Raw genomic sequence first — 12,858 nt, forward strand, 5'->3', positions numbered from 1 at the left:
TTGCTGACAATTACATTCATAATAAATAAAGAATGGAGTTCATTCACTTATCCAGTGTTTGATTCTAGTTTCTCCTCACCCTCTTTCATTGGCTGGGCCTTTATCCCATCTACAATATAACTCAGCATTTTGTGAGATGAGGTCGGCAAGATTAGCATGTGAGCCCATAACCAAGAAAACATGATTCAAAAGCTCAGGCTTTCATCCCTTCCTAACAGATCTCTCAGGACATAATTTGACTTTACTAGAAGAGATCTTGTTTAAATTTTTTTTTAAAAAGCCATATGAGGACCCTTGCTATTACTGTGAAATATAGGAGGATATACAGAAAAAAATCATTTAAAAATCTTTCTTCCCTAACCAAATAATAGGTCTGACATTTACAAAGGATTCCACTTAGCAGCAATGCACAGCAAAGGAAAAGTGGTCCAAATTGTGAAAAGGTCCTTTGGAAAAGGCCAAAAAAATTGTCAAGCAAATGATCTCAACATTTTCTGAAATGGATGGTTAGATTCAAGACTCTTTAAAGGCCTTCCATATTAATAGGATACCAGAAACAATTCCAAAGAACATAAAAAAGTAATTAGGGGAGGTTGTAGAAAGACTTCCAGTGGAACTTAAGCACCCTCCACCACCCTCCTCACCACCCATAAAACCAAAGTGTAATCCAAGTGTAATCCAGCACTGGACAGCACCTTGTCCTTGTAGGTAAATGACATTACTAGGAAGAGCCCTGGTCTTGAACAAAAAATTTTCTTTGGAATCATGGCTATTGTATGGTCAGAAGAGTATTGGAGATGGAGTCAGGGAATCTGAGTTCCAATCTCTACCAATTCCTTAGGTAAGTGACTTAATTAACAAGTCAAATCAGCAAACATTTATTAGTTATCAGGTACCATGCTTGGTGCTAGAGATATAAATTCAAAAACAGATCCTGCCCTCTAGGAGTTTATAATTTAATGAACCTATCTTTAGAATGAGCTTACCAGGTTAAAGACAGGCTGCAAGGGATGCCCAGACCAGGGTAAAGATGCTGAGCTGCCACTTTTCTTTGAATCCTGAGACATTCTAGATAAGATTTGTAAAAGGATACAGGACCCCATGAAGCAATCCCATTATTTGAATTCATATTCCTTATGCTCATTGGACTGGAACTCATCATAGTCATTATCATAAATGTAGTTTCAAATGGGGCAAATTTAAATACATAAAAATATTTAATACAGTTCAATATTCTCACTAAGTGGGACCTAGCCATAGTTGAAAATAACATAAAGCCATGTAATTATCTTCTAGCTCCATGCTGTGTAGAGGCTACTCTTGAACAAGTAGTTGATATATTTTTAAGGAATAGTCTCAGAAATGGTCTCCTGGACTCCAGCCTCTCCTCTCACCACTATCTCTGCTCTAAAGCTGCCAAATTGGTCTTCCAAAATCATAGGTCACTCTCATGCTTTAAAAGCCTCAATAGTTCCTAATTGTCTCAAAAATAAAATAAACTCCTCTTTCATTTAAAACCCTACTCAACCTAGCTCTGACCTTGTCCTTCCCAGAATATTGCATTTAGACCCCACTTTACACACTCAATTATCCTCTAGTTGTCTGTTCTATGTATTCCATGTTATCTCTATTTTTTTATATATTATACCCCTACTATACTGTGGCACAATGGATTCAGCTCTGGCTTTGGAGTCAGGAGGACAGGAGTTTGAATCCGGCCTCAGATACTTGATACTTACTAGCTGTGTGATGTCAGGCAAGTCACTTAACCATGATTGCCTCACATCCAGGGCCATCTCCAATCATTCTAAGCCATATCTAGTCATTTGGGGAGAAAGTGAAGCTGGTGACTTAGCACAGCACTCCCTCACTCAGATCCAATTCACATGTTTGTCATGCCATCACCTCCCTGATCTCATGGTCTTCTTCAAGAACAAAGGAAAAGGGGCCCTGGAGTCAGGAGTACCTGAGTTCGAATCTAACCTCAGACACTTAATATTACCTAGCTGTGTGGCCCTGGGCAAGTCACTTAGTCCCATTGCCTTACAAAAAACAAAGAACGGAGGAAAAACTTCATGCCCCTCCTGCCTGCCTGGAATTATTCCCTCAGCCTTCACTTCTTCCTCTTAGAAAATCTAATTTGCTGTGTGGCCTTGGGCAAGCCACTTAACCCCATTGCCTTGCAAAAAAAAAAAAAAAACTAAAAAAAATCTAATTTGTATGCCCCAAAAGTTATAAAACTATCTGTACCCTTTGACTTTGCAATACCACTATTAAATCTGTTTCTCAAGATGATCAGAGAAAAAGGAAAAGAGCCTATATGTTCTAAAGCAGTTCTCTTGTTGTGACAAAGAACTAGAGAAGGAATGCCCAATAATTGGGCAATGGCTAAACACTGTATGATTTATGATCATGATGGAATACTATTGTGCTGTGAGATATGATTAGTTGATTGGTTTTAGAAAAACATGGAAAGACTTGCATGCAATAATGAAGAGTGAAATGAACTGAGCCAAGATAACATTTTATACAGTAACAGCAATATTGTTTGAAAAACTGTGAACAACTCATATTTCTGATGACACTTGATGCTTGTCCTTCATTTTTTTTTAATTTTTGTGGGGCAATGGGGTTAAGTGACTTACCCAAGGTCACACAGTTAATACGTATCAAGATTCTGAGGCCAGATTTGAGCTCATGTCCTCCTGACTCCAGGGTCAGTGCTCTATCCATAGCATCTTCTAGCTTCCCCTTGTCCTTTATTCTTGAAGAAAACCATGACAACAGGAGAGGTGATGCCATGACAAGCTCATGAAGTACATTTGAGTAAATGGGTGTTGTACTAAGTCACCAGTCTCACTTTCTACTCCAGAAGCATCTGGATCCAGTGATATGAATGAGAATGCGTATAGATGGCCCTAGATGCCAGGCAATCAGGATTAAGTGATTTGCTCAAGGTCACACAGCTAGTATCAAATGTCTTAGACTAGATTTGAACTCCCATCCTCCTGACTCCAAGGCTATTACCCTATCCTACCAGCTGTGTAACCCTGGACAGGTCACTTAACTGTTGCCTCAGTTTACTCATCTATAAAATAGGAATAATAATAGCACCTACAGCTCTGGATTATCTTAAAAATCAAATGGGGGGCAGCTAAGTGGTACAATGGATAGAGCTTCTGTCCTGGAGTCAAGAGGACCTGAATTCAAATTTGACCTCAGATACTTAATACATACAAGATGTGTGACCCTGGGCAAGTCATTTAAACCCATTGCCTTGCAAAAAAAAAAAAAAAACTTCAAAAAATAGTAGAGAAGAGAAGATCCTGGCATGCTATGGCCATAAAAAGTCAGAACTGAAATACTGAACAATAAAAACAAAATGTGTTTGTGTGTGTGTGTGTGTGTGTGTGTGTGTGTGTGTGTGTGTGTGTGTGTATATATATATATATATGGTATATAGTAGGCACCTATATAATAAATACTTATTGATTTAGTTCACCACAATGCCCCCAGAAGCCCCATTATTCTACAAGACTATGTCACCCCAGGCACTCACACTGCCCCTGAAGTCCTCCCCAGGATTTCCAGTTATAATAACAGGCTCCAGATCAACATCCTCTCCATTTCCAGTCTGACTGCAGTCTGAGGGACCTTTCCACCTCAGCTCTGTAAGACCCTGAGTTCTGAAACCTAAAATTTGCCTAAATTCTGCTCCTAAGTTTCTGCCTGGTCATCTATCAGACCATGCACAGAGGAACCTCCCCAGGACCTGCATTCAATGATAACGCACCACACTATCTCAAGACAACCAGCAGATGCTTGGAAATCCCCTACTGAACCATAGATAAGGTCTCTCCTCACTTTACTCGGGGTTCCAGGATCCTAACCCTGTCCTAGGATGGAACCCTAGCTCGAGCTAGTTTAATAAACCCTTGCTTTTGCATCTCCATCGTGTGGAATGCCTCTGTTCTGTAACTGGGGACTTTTCTGGAACCTTAACAAGCTCCACTCTGGGTCCCCTCCTCCCCATTTTTAAAACTTCTCTATGTTTTCTTTACCCATTAGATTACAAACTCTTCAAGGGCATAAATTACCTCCCTCCCATTTGAATCCCCAACACCTAGACACTTGTCACTTAGTAATGTTTATAGACTGACTAATTGAATGACTGATTGATATTCTTCTCACCAGATGCTCCAGAATTCATCTACTTCAACAATTATGGCCCAATTCCCACCACACTCAAATCTGAAACCTCTTCCTTGGTCCCACCTCCTACACCCCTCTGAGCTCAACCTCAGCAGGTGACTCCCAGGGACTCTAGAAAATGTTTCTCTCCCTGCTGTTCACAAAATGTGCTCCCAAGGGTTCTGTCCAAATTGGTACTTTTATTTTATTAATACTAATAATAATAATTCAGCAAAGAATGGGTGTCCTCTGCCAACTCAGAAACAGGGGTAATTAGCATTTCCTATTTAGGCTCAAGGAGGAGATTACCCAAACAATTACCAAGCGCCCCACCCTGAGCTTTATAAACCTTAATAGGCCCAGGGCTAAATCCATTGATATGCTAATAAATTCTTTTCTGAGGTCCTTCCATGTTTCCTCCAGCTTCACAGCACCTGTTCACTCTCCATTCCAACAACCTGTGCCTTTCACCAAGCATAGAAGGCCGAGACCCCCCCCCCCAACTCACCCCACTACCTCCCAAGCCCATCACCCAGTTTATTGGTCACAGATTACCCTCTGGGGAGCTTTCAGGAAAGGACCCTTTTTCTGTAGCTAGCAAAGCAAAGCAGACCCTAAGTAAAGATGTTCATTGTGAGTAGCTTCCAATTTCTCTTCAGTCTCCCACCTTCTCCACTTCCTCCACCTGCTGTCTTCTAACTGGAATGAGGTTTTCCCTACCTATTCAGGTTCCCCACCCAGGTTTCTCATTTCCAGGAAGAGTCCTACATCCCTACCTATCCTGCACCTCACAATCAGAATTTACAATTGCCATTTACACAGTGGGTTGGATCAAAAAAAAATATTTCTTAAGTTCTTATTCTGCACTAATCCCTGGATTTTATCGAAAAAAGACAGAACTATAGCCCAGGACTCTGAACCAAAGAACCTAGGGCATAGCAGTATCCCCCCAGCCATCAGAACTGCCTCAAATCCGATTTCTAAAAACATAATTGAGGGGGAAAATATTGAAAAGAAAAGATTAACATTTCTTGTCACTACCCACAATGATAATTCACCAACTGCCACCAACCTGTAGACAGGCACAAGAGTTCTGAGAGGGGCAGCATCCCTCATGGGTCCCACTTCCAGCCCAGCCCTCATAGTCATATATGAGAGCAGAGGGAGGGATCATCACCAACTGGCATCCAACTCTAATCCAAACAAGCCAATAGAAACCCTGAAGGAGAAACAGGAATCAGCATGTGCCAAGCAGGTCAAACCGAAGTAGAGAAAATATTAGACAGGAAAAAAAATGTTATGCCAAATATTATTTCCTTCTGTGCTATCCTGTTGTTAAACAGATCCCATTGTGGGCCATCCTGACACCATAAATTGAAAGCTATCCCACCAAAATCGGGTACTGAGATGTAAATACTCAAATTCATCTCATACACTGAGATAATGGGAATCATCTCCTTTCCTATCTTCTCCTTTACCTCTTTCTCAGCACATTCCCTCAGACACTTATGAGCTGTGTGACCTTGGGCAAGTCACTTGATCTGGATTGCCTCACATCCAGGTCCATCTCCAGTCATCCTGATTCCTATCTGGCCACTGGATCTTAGGGAAAGTGAAACTGGTGACTTAGAACAGTCTCCCCCTCACTCAACAGGGCTTCATCTCCCTGATGGCATGCTCTCCTTTGATAATGAAGGACAAACATTATTATTACTCCTACCTTGCTTTCCTAGTCTTATTCCCTGTTTGTTGCTGCAAGAATGCTGCAGCTATGTCCAATTTCTCTTCTTTATGCTACTCTCCCCCTTTATGCAGCTTATCCCCTGAAGCTATTTGCTTATCTCCTCAGAGGTCAGTCACTTCCCAGTGTCTTTATTGCCTTTATTTTCTCTCTCCCTTAGCTTCCTCTAAATTCAGTAATATATATACATACATACATATACATATACATCATACATATATATACATATATACATATATATATATATATGTATATATATATATATATATATATATATGTGCCTTTTTGTCCCTAAATACTTCTGGGTCAAGTTCTCAAACTGGAAACCCTGTTTTCCCTTTAATCAGAACCACCACCACTACCATCACAAAAAAGTAATCTTCCCTCAGACTCCGATGGAGAGAACGCCATATCCTGAACCCAAGAACCTTAGGAATATCAATGCTTCACTTTCAGTGCTCTCAGCCATCACCTTGGAGAGCAACTCCTCTGTAGATGGAGCCTAGCTCCTGTAGTTGTGCTACTGAGAAAAGAAAACTCTGGTCCCAAAAGTCCCTGGAGCTGTCCATGGTTTAACAACAGAAACTTTTAGAATTGTCTCACTGAGAATGACATTGAAGAAATGATATGACCAACAACTCTGCTGCTACACCCTAAGGACCATGGGATCCTTCCTCATGTGAATGCAGCAGAAACTTTCTTGGGGATTGTCTCTCCCAACATAAAGGAATCTCCTTGAGAGTAGGGACTGCCTTTTCTATTTATTTCCCCAATACTTCCCCCAGTGGTTTGCATATAGTCAGTGTTTAATAAATGCTTTATCTATTCATTCATCTTATTCTTAATTCAATTGGGGGAGGGAAGAGTTTCCAACTATAGAATGTCTAATATTGAGTTCCAGGGAATGTATTTTCTTTTATAGCTATGTGGTACAGTGAATAAAAAATCAAATCTGGAGCCTAGAATATTTGAATTCAAATCCTGCCTCAGACATTTACTGGTTCTGTTACTTTGGACATGTCCCTGAACCTCTGCCTCAGTTTCCTCATCTGTAAAATGAGGATGATAGGTTCCTGTGAGGTTCTTGTGAGAATAAAAGGAGATAGCTTTGTGAAATAATTTGCAAAAATTAAAGCATTATATAACTGCTAGCTATAATTAATCATTACTCTCTAAGCATTTTTAAATCTCCTCCTAATGTCTAAGCTACAGTCTGGTCTGGTTGTACTCAACACTATTATTCCCTAATTCATAGCATCAAAAATATAATACTGGAAGGAACTTAGAGGTCATCAAGTCCAGCCTACTCATTTTACAGATGAGAAAAGAGACTTGCTCATGGTTATTCTATGAGAGCTAGGATTTGAAGCTAGGTTTCTGACTCTAAACCCTTCCCACCAAACTATGCCACCTTTCAAAAATCCAAATCTAGTCACCATTCCTCCCAAATTTTCATATATCCTATTCTTCATTTTCTTATTTCTTTTTTAAATTTTATTTATTTAAGGTAATAGGGTTAAGTGACTTGTCCAGAGTCACAGTTAGGCCATCATTAAGTGTCTGAGATCAGATTTGAACTCAAGTCCTCTGGACTCCAGGGCCAGTGTGTGCCACCTAGCTGCCCCAATCCTTTATTTGGAGGGGGGTTTGGGCAAGGCAATGGGGTTAAATGACTTGCCTAAGGCCACACAGCTAGGTAATTATTAAGTGTCTGAGGTCAGATTTGAGCTCAGGTCCTTCTGACTCCAGGGACAGTGTTCTATGCACTGCCTCACCTAGCCACCCCCAATCCTTCATTTTCAAGGAAGGTGAATGATATTATGATGTTGGGGTAAAGTAATGGTGATGTCTTGAGTTTCATGTGAAATGGATTTGTGAGGCAGAGTTGGGCAAAGTCACTAACCTCACTCACTCTTCTAGCAATGGTTTGGGTTGCATGGGATAATTTAGGCATCTTTATTGTCTGACTAAGCTCCTGCTTCAGCCACCTCTATGGTAGTTGGAACAAATTGCTCTCATCTAGCCATTCTGCTGGTGGAAGTCTTCACATGCTTAGGATACACATCCCCCACCCTATCCCCTAGTTCTTACTTAGCATTTAAAACACATAGTGATGGGGCAGCTAGATGGCATAGTGGATAAAACACAGGCCTGGGAGTCAGGAGTACCTGGGTTCAAATCCGGTCTCAGACACTTAATAATTTCCTAGCTGTGTGGCCTTGGGCAAGTCACTTAACCCCATTTGCCTTGCAAAAAACCTAAAAAAAAAACACATAGTGAGTGGATCAATTGGGATAGCCCATTGACATGCCTTTTCCAAGGGAAATGTCAATGTTGAACTGATCAGAAGAAAACATGAAAGATGAAGGCCAGGTTAGTTCCTCCCAGACATGGTGTCTGGTGGTCTGGGCAGTGAACTGGTAAAATTCTGGAAAGGAAAAGCAAATAAAGAAGGGCAAATGCCCTATTCAGAATAACCTATTTCCTATTCTCATAGGACCCATCCTCCTGAAACTATTATTCTTTTCAGTAGATCTCTATTTGAGGATTTGAATTTGCCCAAAGGTTATGCTACTTCTTGCACCTGGCATTATATACTGAAAGACCCTTAAGATCCTCTACTCATTGAGAAATTATAATATTAAGGTAAGCATTCCCTCCTCCCCAGAGCAGCCTTCTTCTTTTCCCCAGCATTCCCTCCTCCCCAGAGCAGCCTTCTTCTTTTCCCCAGAAGACTCATTTGCAGAAGTGCTCTCTCTCCCAAAGAAGAATGAAGTCCATTAGCATAAACTACTATTCCCAAAGAATCAACACCCTTGAAAGACTCCTTGTCCTCAAACTGAAAGTAGTCCAGGAGACATCACCACCCAGTTACTGTATTTCCCCTTGTCACAAAACCTCATCTGACCTGGCACAATATTATCTCTCCAGTATTCCCAATGCCACCAAATTTTTATTCAAAAAACAATCTTCCATTTGGAACTCAAAGTTTAAAAGAATAATGTTAAAATTTGTTTTTACATGTAACTGGGGGCGGTGGAATAAAATAAAGTATTAAAAAAGTTAAAAAGAATAAAAAATATTTTTTTTAAAAAAGCAGCCTTCCAATATTCTGGAACCTCATTCTCTTTCCCACCTCTGAGTGGGAAATAAGCACCCCCTGGGTGTAAGGGCCTGGGACAAAGCCTTGTTGGTCCCATTCTAGTTGAATCTTTGCCTCTCTTTCCCAAAGAGCTGAAATTCTCCGCAAAACAAAGTATTTCAGATGCTCCCTTTTTAGTACAATGAAGCTTACAACAGAAATGCATGTAGCTGAAATTCTGCATTGCTATTATAAAATGCCTCTGCTCTAGTTCTCTCCCTAGAAGAAAATCATCTGAGTTCTGTGGAGACTTTACAAGGGAATCTGCTATCGCATTATCCCCTTGAAAAACAGTAACAGAAATACCTAAAAGAAATAAAGACTGCTAGAAATCATTAAGAAAATACTAAAAAAAAATGTGCTCACAAAAAAATTTCCATTGAAAAGGGTTATCTAGAGTTTGGCTTTAACAAAAGACAAACAGTAATGTTGACATGTTTATTGTTCACCAGGAAGGGAGCTCAGAAAACTGAGCTCATAGAGGCTTTTAGAGGGAACATATTTATCCATTGGCATAGGCAGAAGGCATGGTTTTCAGTAGTGATTTTCAGTATCATCAACAATAATTTCATTGATCTCAGAAGAGGCCACTCCTTATTCACAAAGCATGGGATAAGTCTTATCTTGATGGGATCTAGGGAGATTGGAAGGCTAGCTTGCTTGCTTTTTTTTTTTTAGATTTTTGCAAGGCAATGGGGTTAAGTGGCTTGCCCAAGGCCACACAGCTAGGTCATTATTAAGTGTCTGAGGCTGGATTTGAACCCGGGTCCTCCTGACTCCAGGGCCGGTGCTTTATCCACTACGCCACCTAGCCGCCCCTTGCTAGCTCTAGCTTTCTTAAAGACAAGGTTCCACCCTTTACAAATGTTGTCATTGTCTCAAAGAAGACCATAACACCAGAGAGGTGATGGTATGGCAAGCACATGAAGTGGATTTGAGTGAAGGGGGCTGTGCTAAGAGCCAGTCTCTCTTTCTGCTCCAGAGCCATCTGGATCCAGTGACCAGATATGGATCAGGATGACTGGAGATGGCCCTGGATGTGAGGTAACTAGGGTAAAGTGACTTGCCCAGGGTCACACTGTATCTGAAGCCAGGTCCTCCTGATTCCAGGATGGATGCTCGATCCACTACATCCTCTAACTACCCCAAATATGATCTGATTGATAACCAAAAGGCTTTATGTAAAAGATCAATTTCAACCAGTTATATTACAGAAATATGTCAATATACAGAGATAAAATTCATTGTTCAACAATACAATATAAATTATTTTCAACAGTACAATATAAATTATTTTGGATTAAAAGAAGCTAAGGCAGGAGCAGCTAGGTGGCGCAGTGGATAGAGCACCGGCCCTGGAGTCAGGAGACCTGAGTTCAAATCCAACCTCAAACACTTAATAATGACCTAGCTGTGTGGCCTTGGGCAAGCCACTTAACCCCATTTGCCTTGCAAAAAAAAAAAAAAAAGAAGAAGAAGAAGAAGCTAAGGCAAACATTTCAGAAATACATACATATATACATACACTGAAATCTGAACATTAGCATTAAAAACAAAGGTAAAATTTTCTTAAAACAAAAGAAATAAAATTGGTCACAACTCTAGTAAAGGAATACAAAAAATGAAATTAAAAAATATGATTAAAATGAAATAAGGTAAGAAATGAAAATGATTAGGGCACCTTAAAGCAAAATTCAGTTTAGTAATCTGAAATATCAGTGAAAAATAAAGCAACCAATTAGTCCTGGAGACAGGAAGTACAAATGCAGTCTCAGACACTAGTTATGTGACCCTGGGCAAGTCATTAACCCTGTTTATCTCATTTGTAAAATGAGTTGGTAGAAAAGGAAATGGCAAATCACTCTAATATCTTTGCCACCCCCCCCCAAAATGGAGACATGGAATCAGGCACACCTGAAAACAGCTAAATAATAAGCATGCAGAACTTCTAGGTTTCCAAGCCACTTTTTACAAATATCATTTTATTTTTATCTCACAACAACGCTGGAAGGTGTTATTATTATCCCTATTTTATAGAAGAGGAAACTGAGGTAGAGAGAAAGCAAAAGGTTCACCCAGCTTTGTTGTTGGCTTGTCCCTCCTCAAAGAAGACCATGACATCAGGGGAAGTGATGCATGACAAGCACATGAACTGGATTTGAGTGGGGGGGGCGGTCTATGCTATTTCACTTTCACCTCACTTTCTCCTCCAGAGTCATCTGGGTCCAATGGCCAGATCAGGATCAGGATTGCTGTGTGCTGACAGTGTCCTATCCAATAATGTTTCAGTGACCATTCCTTGAGAATTGCTGCCCAGCTATAAAAAAAAAAATATGGATTGAGTGATGCACTAAAATCCATACGCTCAGGGTCACATAGTAAGTATCCAGGACAGCTTAGAATTCAAGTCTATTAGGACTCCAGGTTCAGCACATCCACTAATCACCAAACTCAATGGATCTGAAATCAGGAAGATTGATTCAAATCTGATCTGACACATCTTAGCCATTTAACCCTGAGCAAACCACAATCTCTTGTTTTCCTAAAATGGAAATAATAATATCAGTCTCTCATGATTGTTGTAAGGATAGAGATAATATTTGTAAAGTAATTTTAAACCTTAAAGTACCATGTAAAAGTTAGTTATTATGAAAAGCAGAATTGTCCTCCCAAAGATCAGAATGTCAAAAAGAACAGAAGGTAAAATCCAATAAACCCAGAAAATTATTCAACTGAAAAAATGAATTAGAAGTAATGGGAGCAAGCATAATTAATCTACAAAAGGAACAAAATTCAGGATTATTATGTTTCCTTAAAACTGTAGAAAAACTAAGAATATGAACACTATATTTTGGGATCTTATACCAAAATAAATTTCCAGAAATGTTGAAAATAAGGGATAGATGACAAATAGACAGACTTCACAGTATACTAACAAGGGTAAATACTAAATTCAGCTCCTATGGATATATCATTGCAAAAGTTCAAGAGTGGTACAAAGACATGACTTACAAGTAGCCAAGAAGAAAGGTATAATATAGCCAGTATAGGTATAAAATAGTCAGTAGCATATCTCTTTTTTTTAACCACAAACTAGATTCTGTAGAAGAAACTAGAATATTCTATACTAAAAGTTGCGATACAGGACTTCATCCCATTATAGATATGTTAACAAAGCTAAACTTTTTTTTTTCCCCAAAGATGTTCAATTATAAATCCATGATAATTTCAGAAATTTAAAGAAAGGAGAGACAATCTTATAATAACTTGGGCTATTCAAAACCTAGAAGAATCTAAAACCTCTAAATCAGATCTAGGTCATCAGTCTAAGCATTTTAATCAAGAGAAACTTTACAATTGCAATTATCTCAATGCAATCACCAAAAGTAGTTTTGTTTTAGTTAACTACAGAATATCAGTGAAGGAAAAAGGGAAAAGATTTTCAAACTATAGTAATTAGGGAGATATAAAATAAAAAACTTCAATGCCAGTTTAAAATGATAAAAATCAATGCTGGCAGAGTTTTGGGGAAACAGTCACACTTACACTGGAGGTAATGAGAGGACTTTAGTGGAGTCCTATTATGTATCTTGTGCCATACTAGATGGTAGATATAAAAAAAGAAAAATGAAATACTTCCTGCCTTCAAGGATCTTACATTCTAGTAGGAGAAAATTCATGTACACAGATAAGACAAATTATAATGTTATATTGCCATGAAATTTTTATCAGTTTTATTACCTGTAATGTTCCAGGGACTGTGTTAAGTGCTAAAATTATAAAA

This window comes from Macrotis lagotis, chromosome 1, assembly GCF_037893015.1.
Source record: "Macrotis lagotis isolate mMagLag1 chromosome 1, bilby.v1.9.chrom.fasta, whole genome shotgun sequence".
In the NCBI taxonomy this organism is placed as follows: domain Eukaryota; kingdom Metazoa; phylum Chordata; class Mammalia; order Peramelemorphia; family Peramelidae; genus Macrotis; species Macrotis lagotis.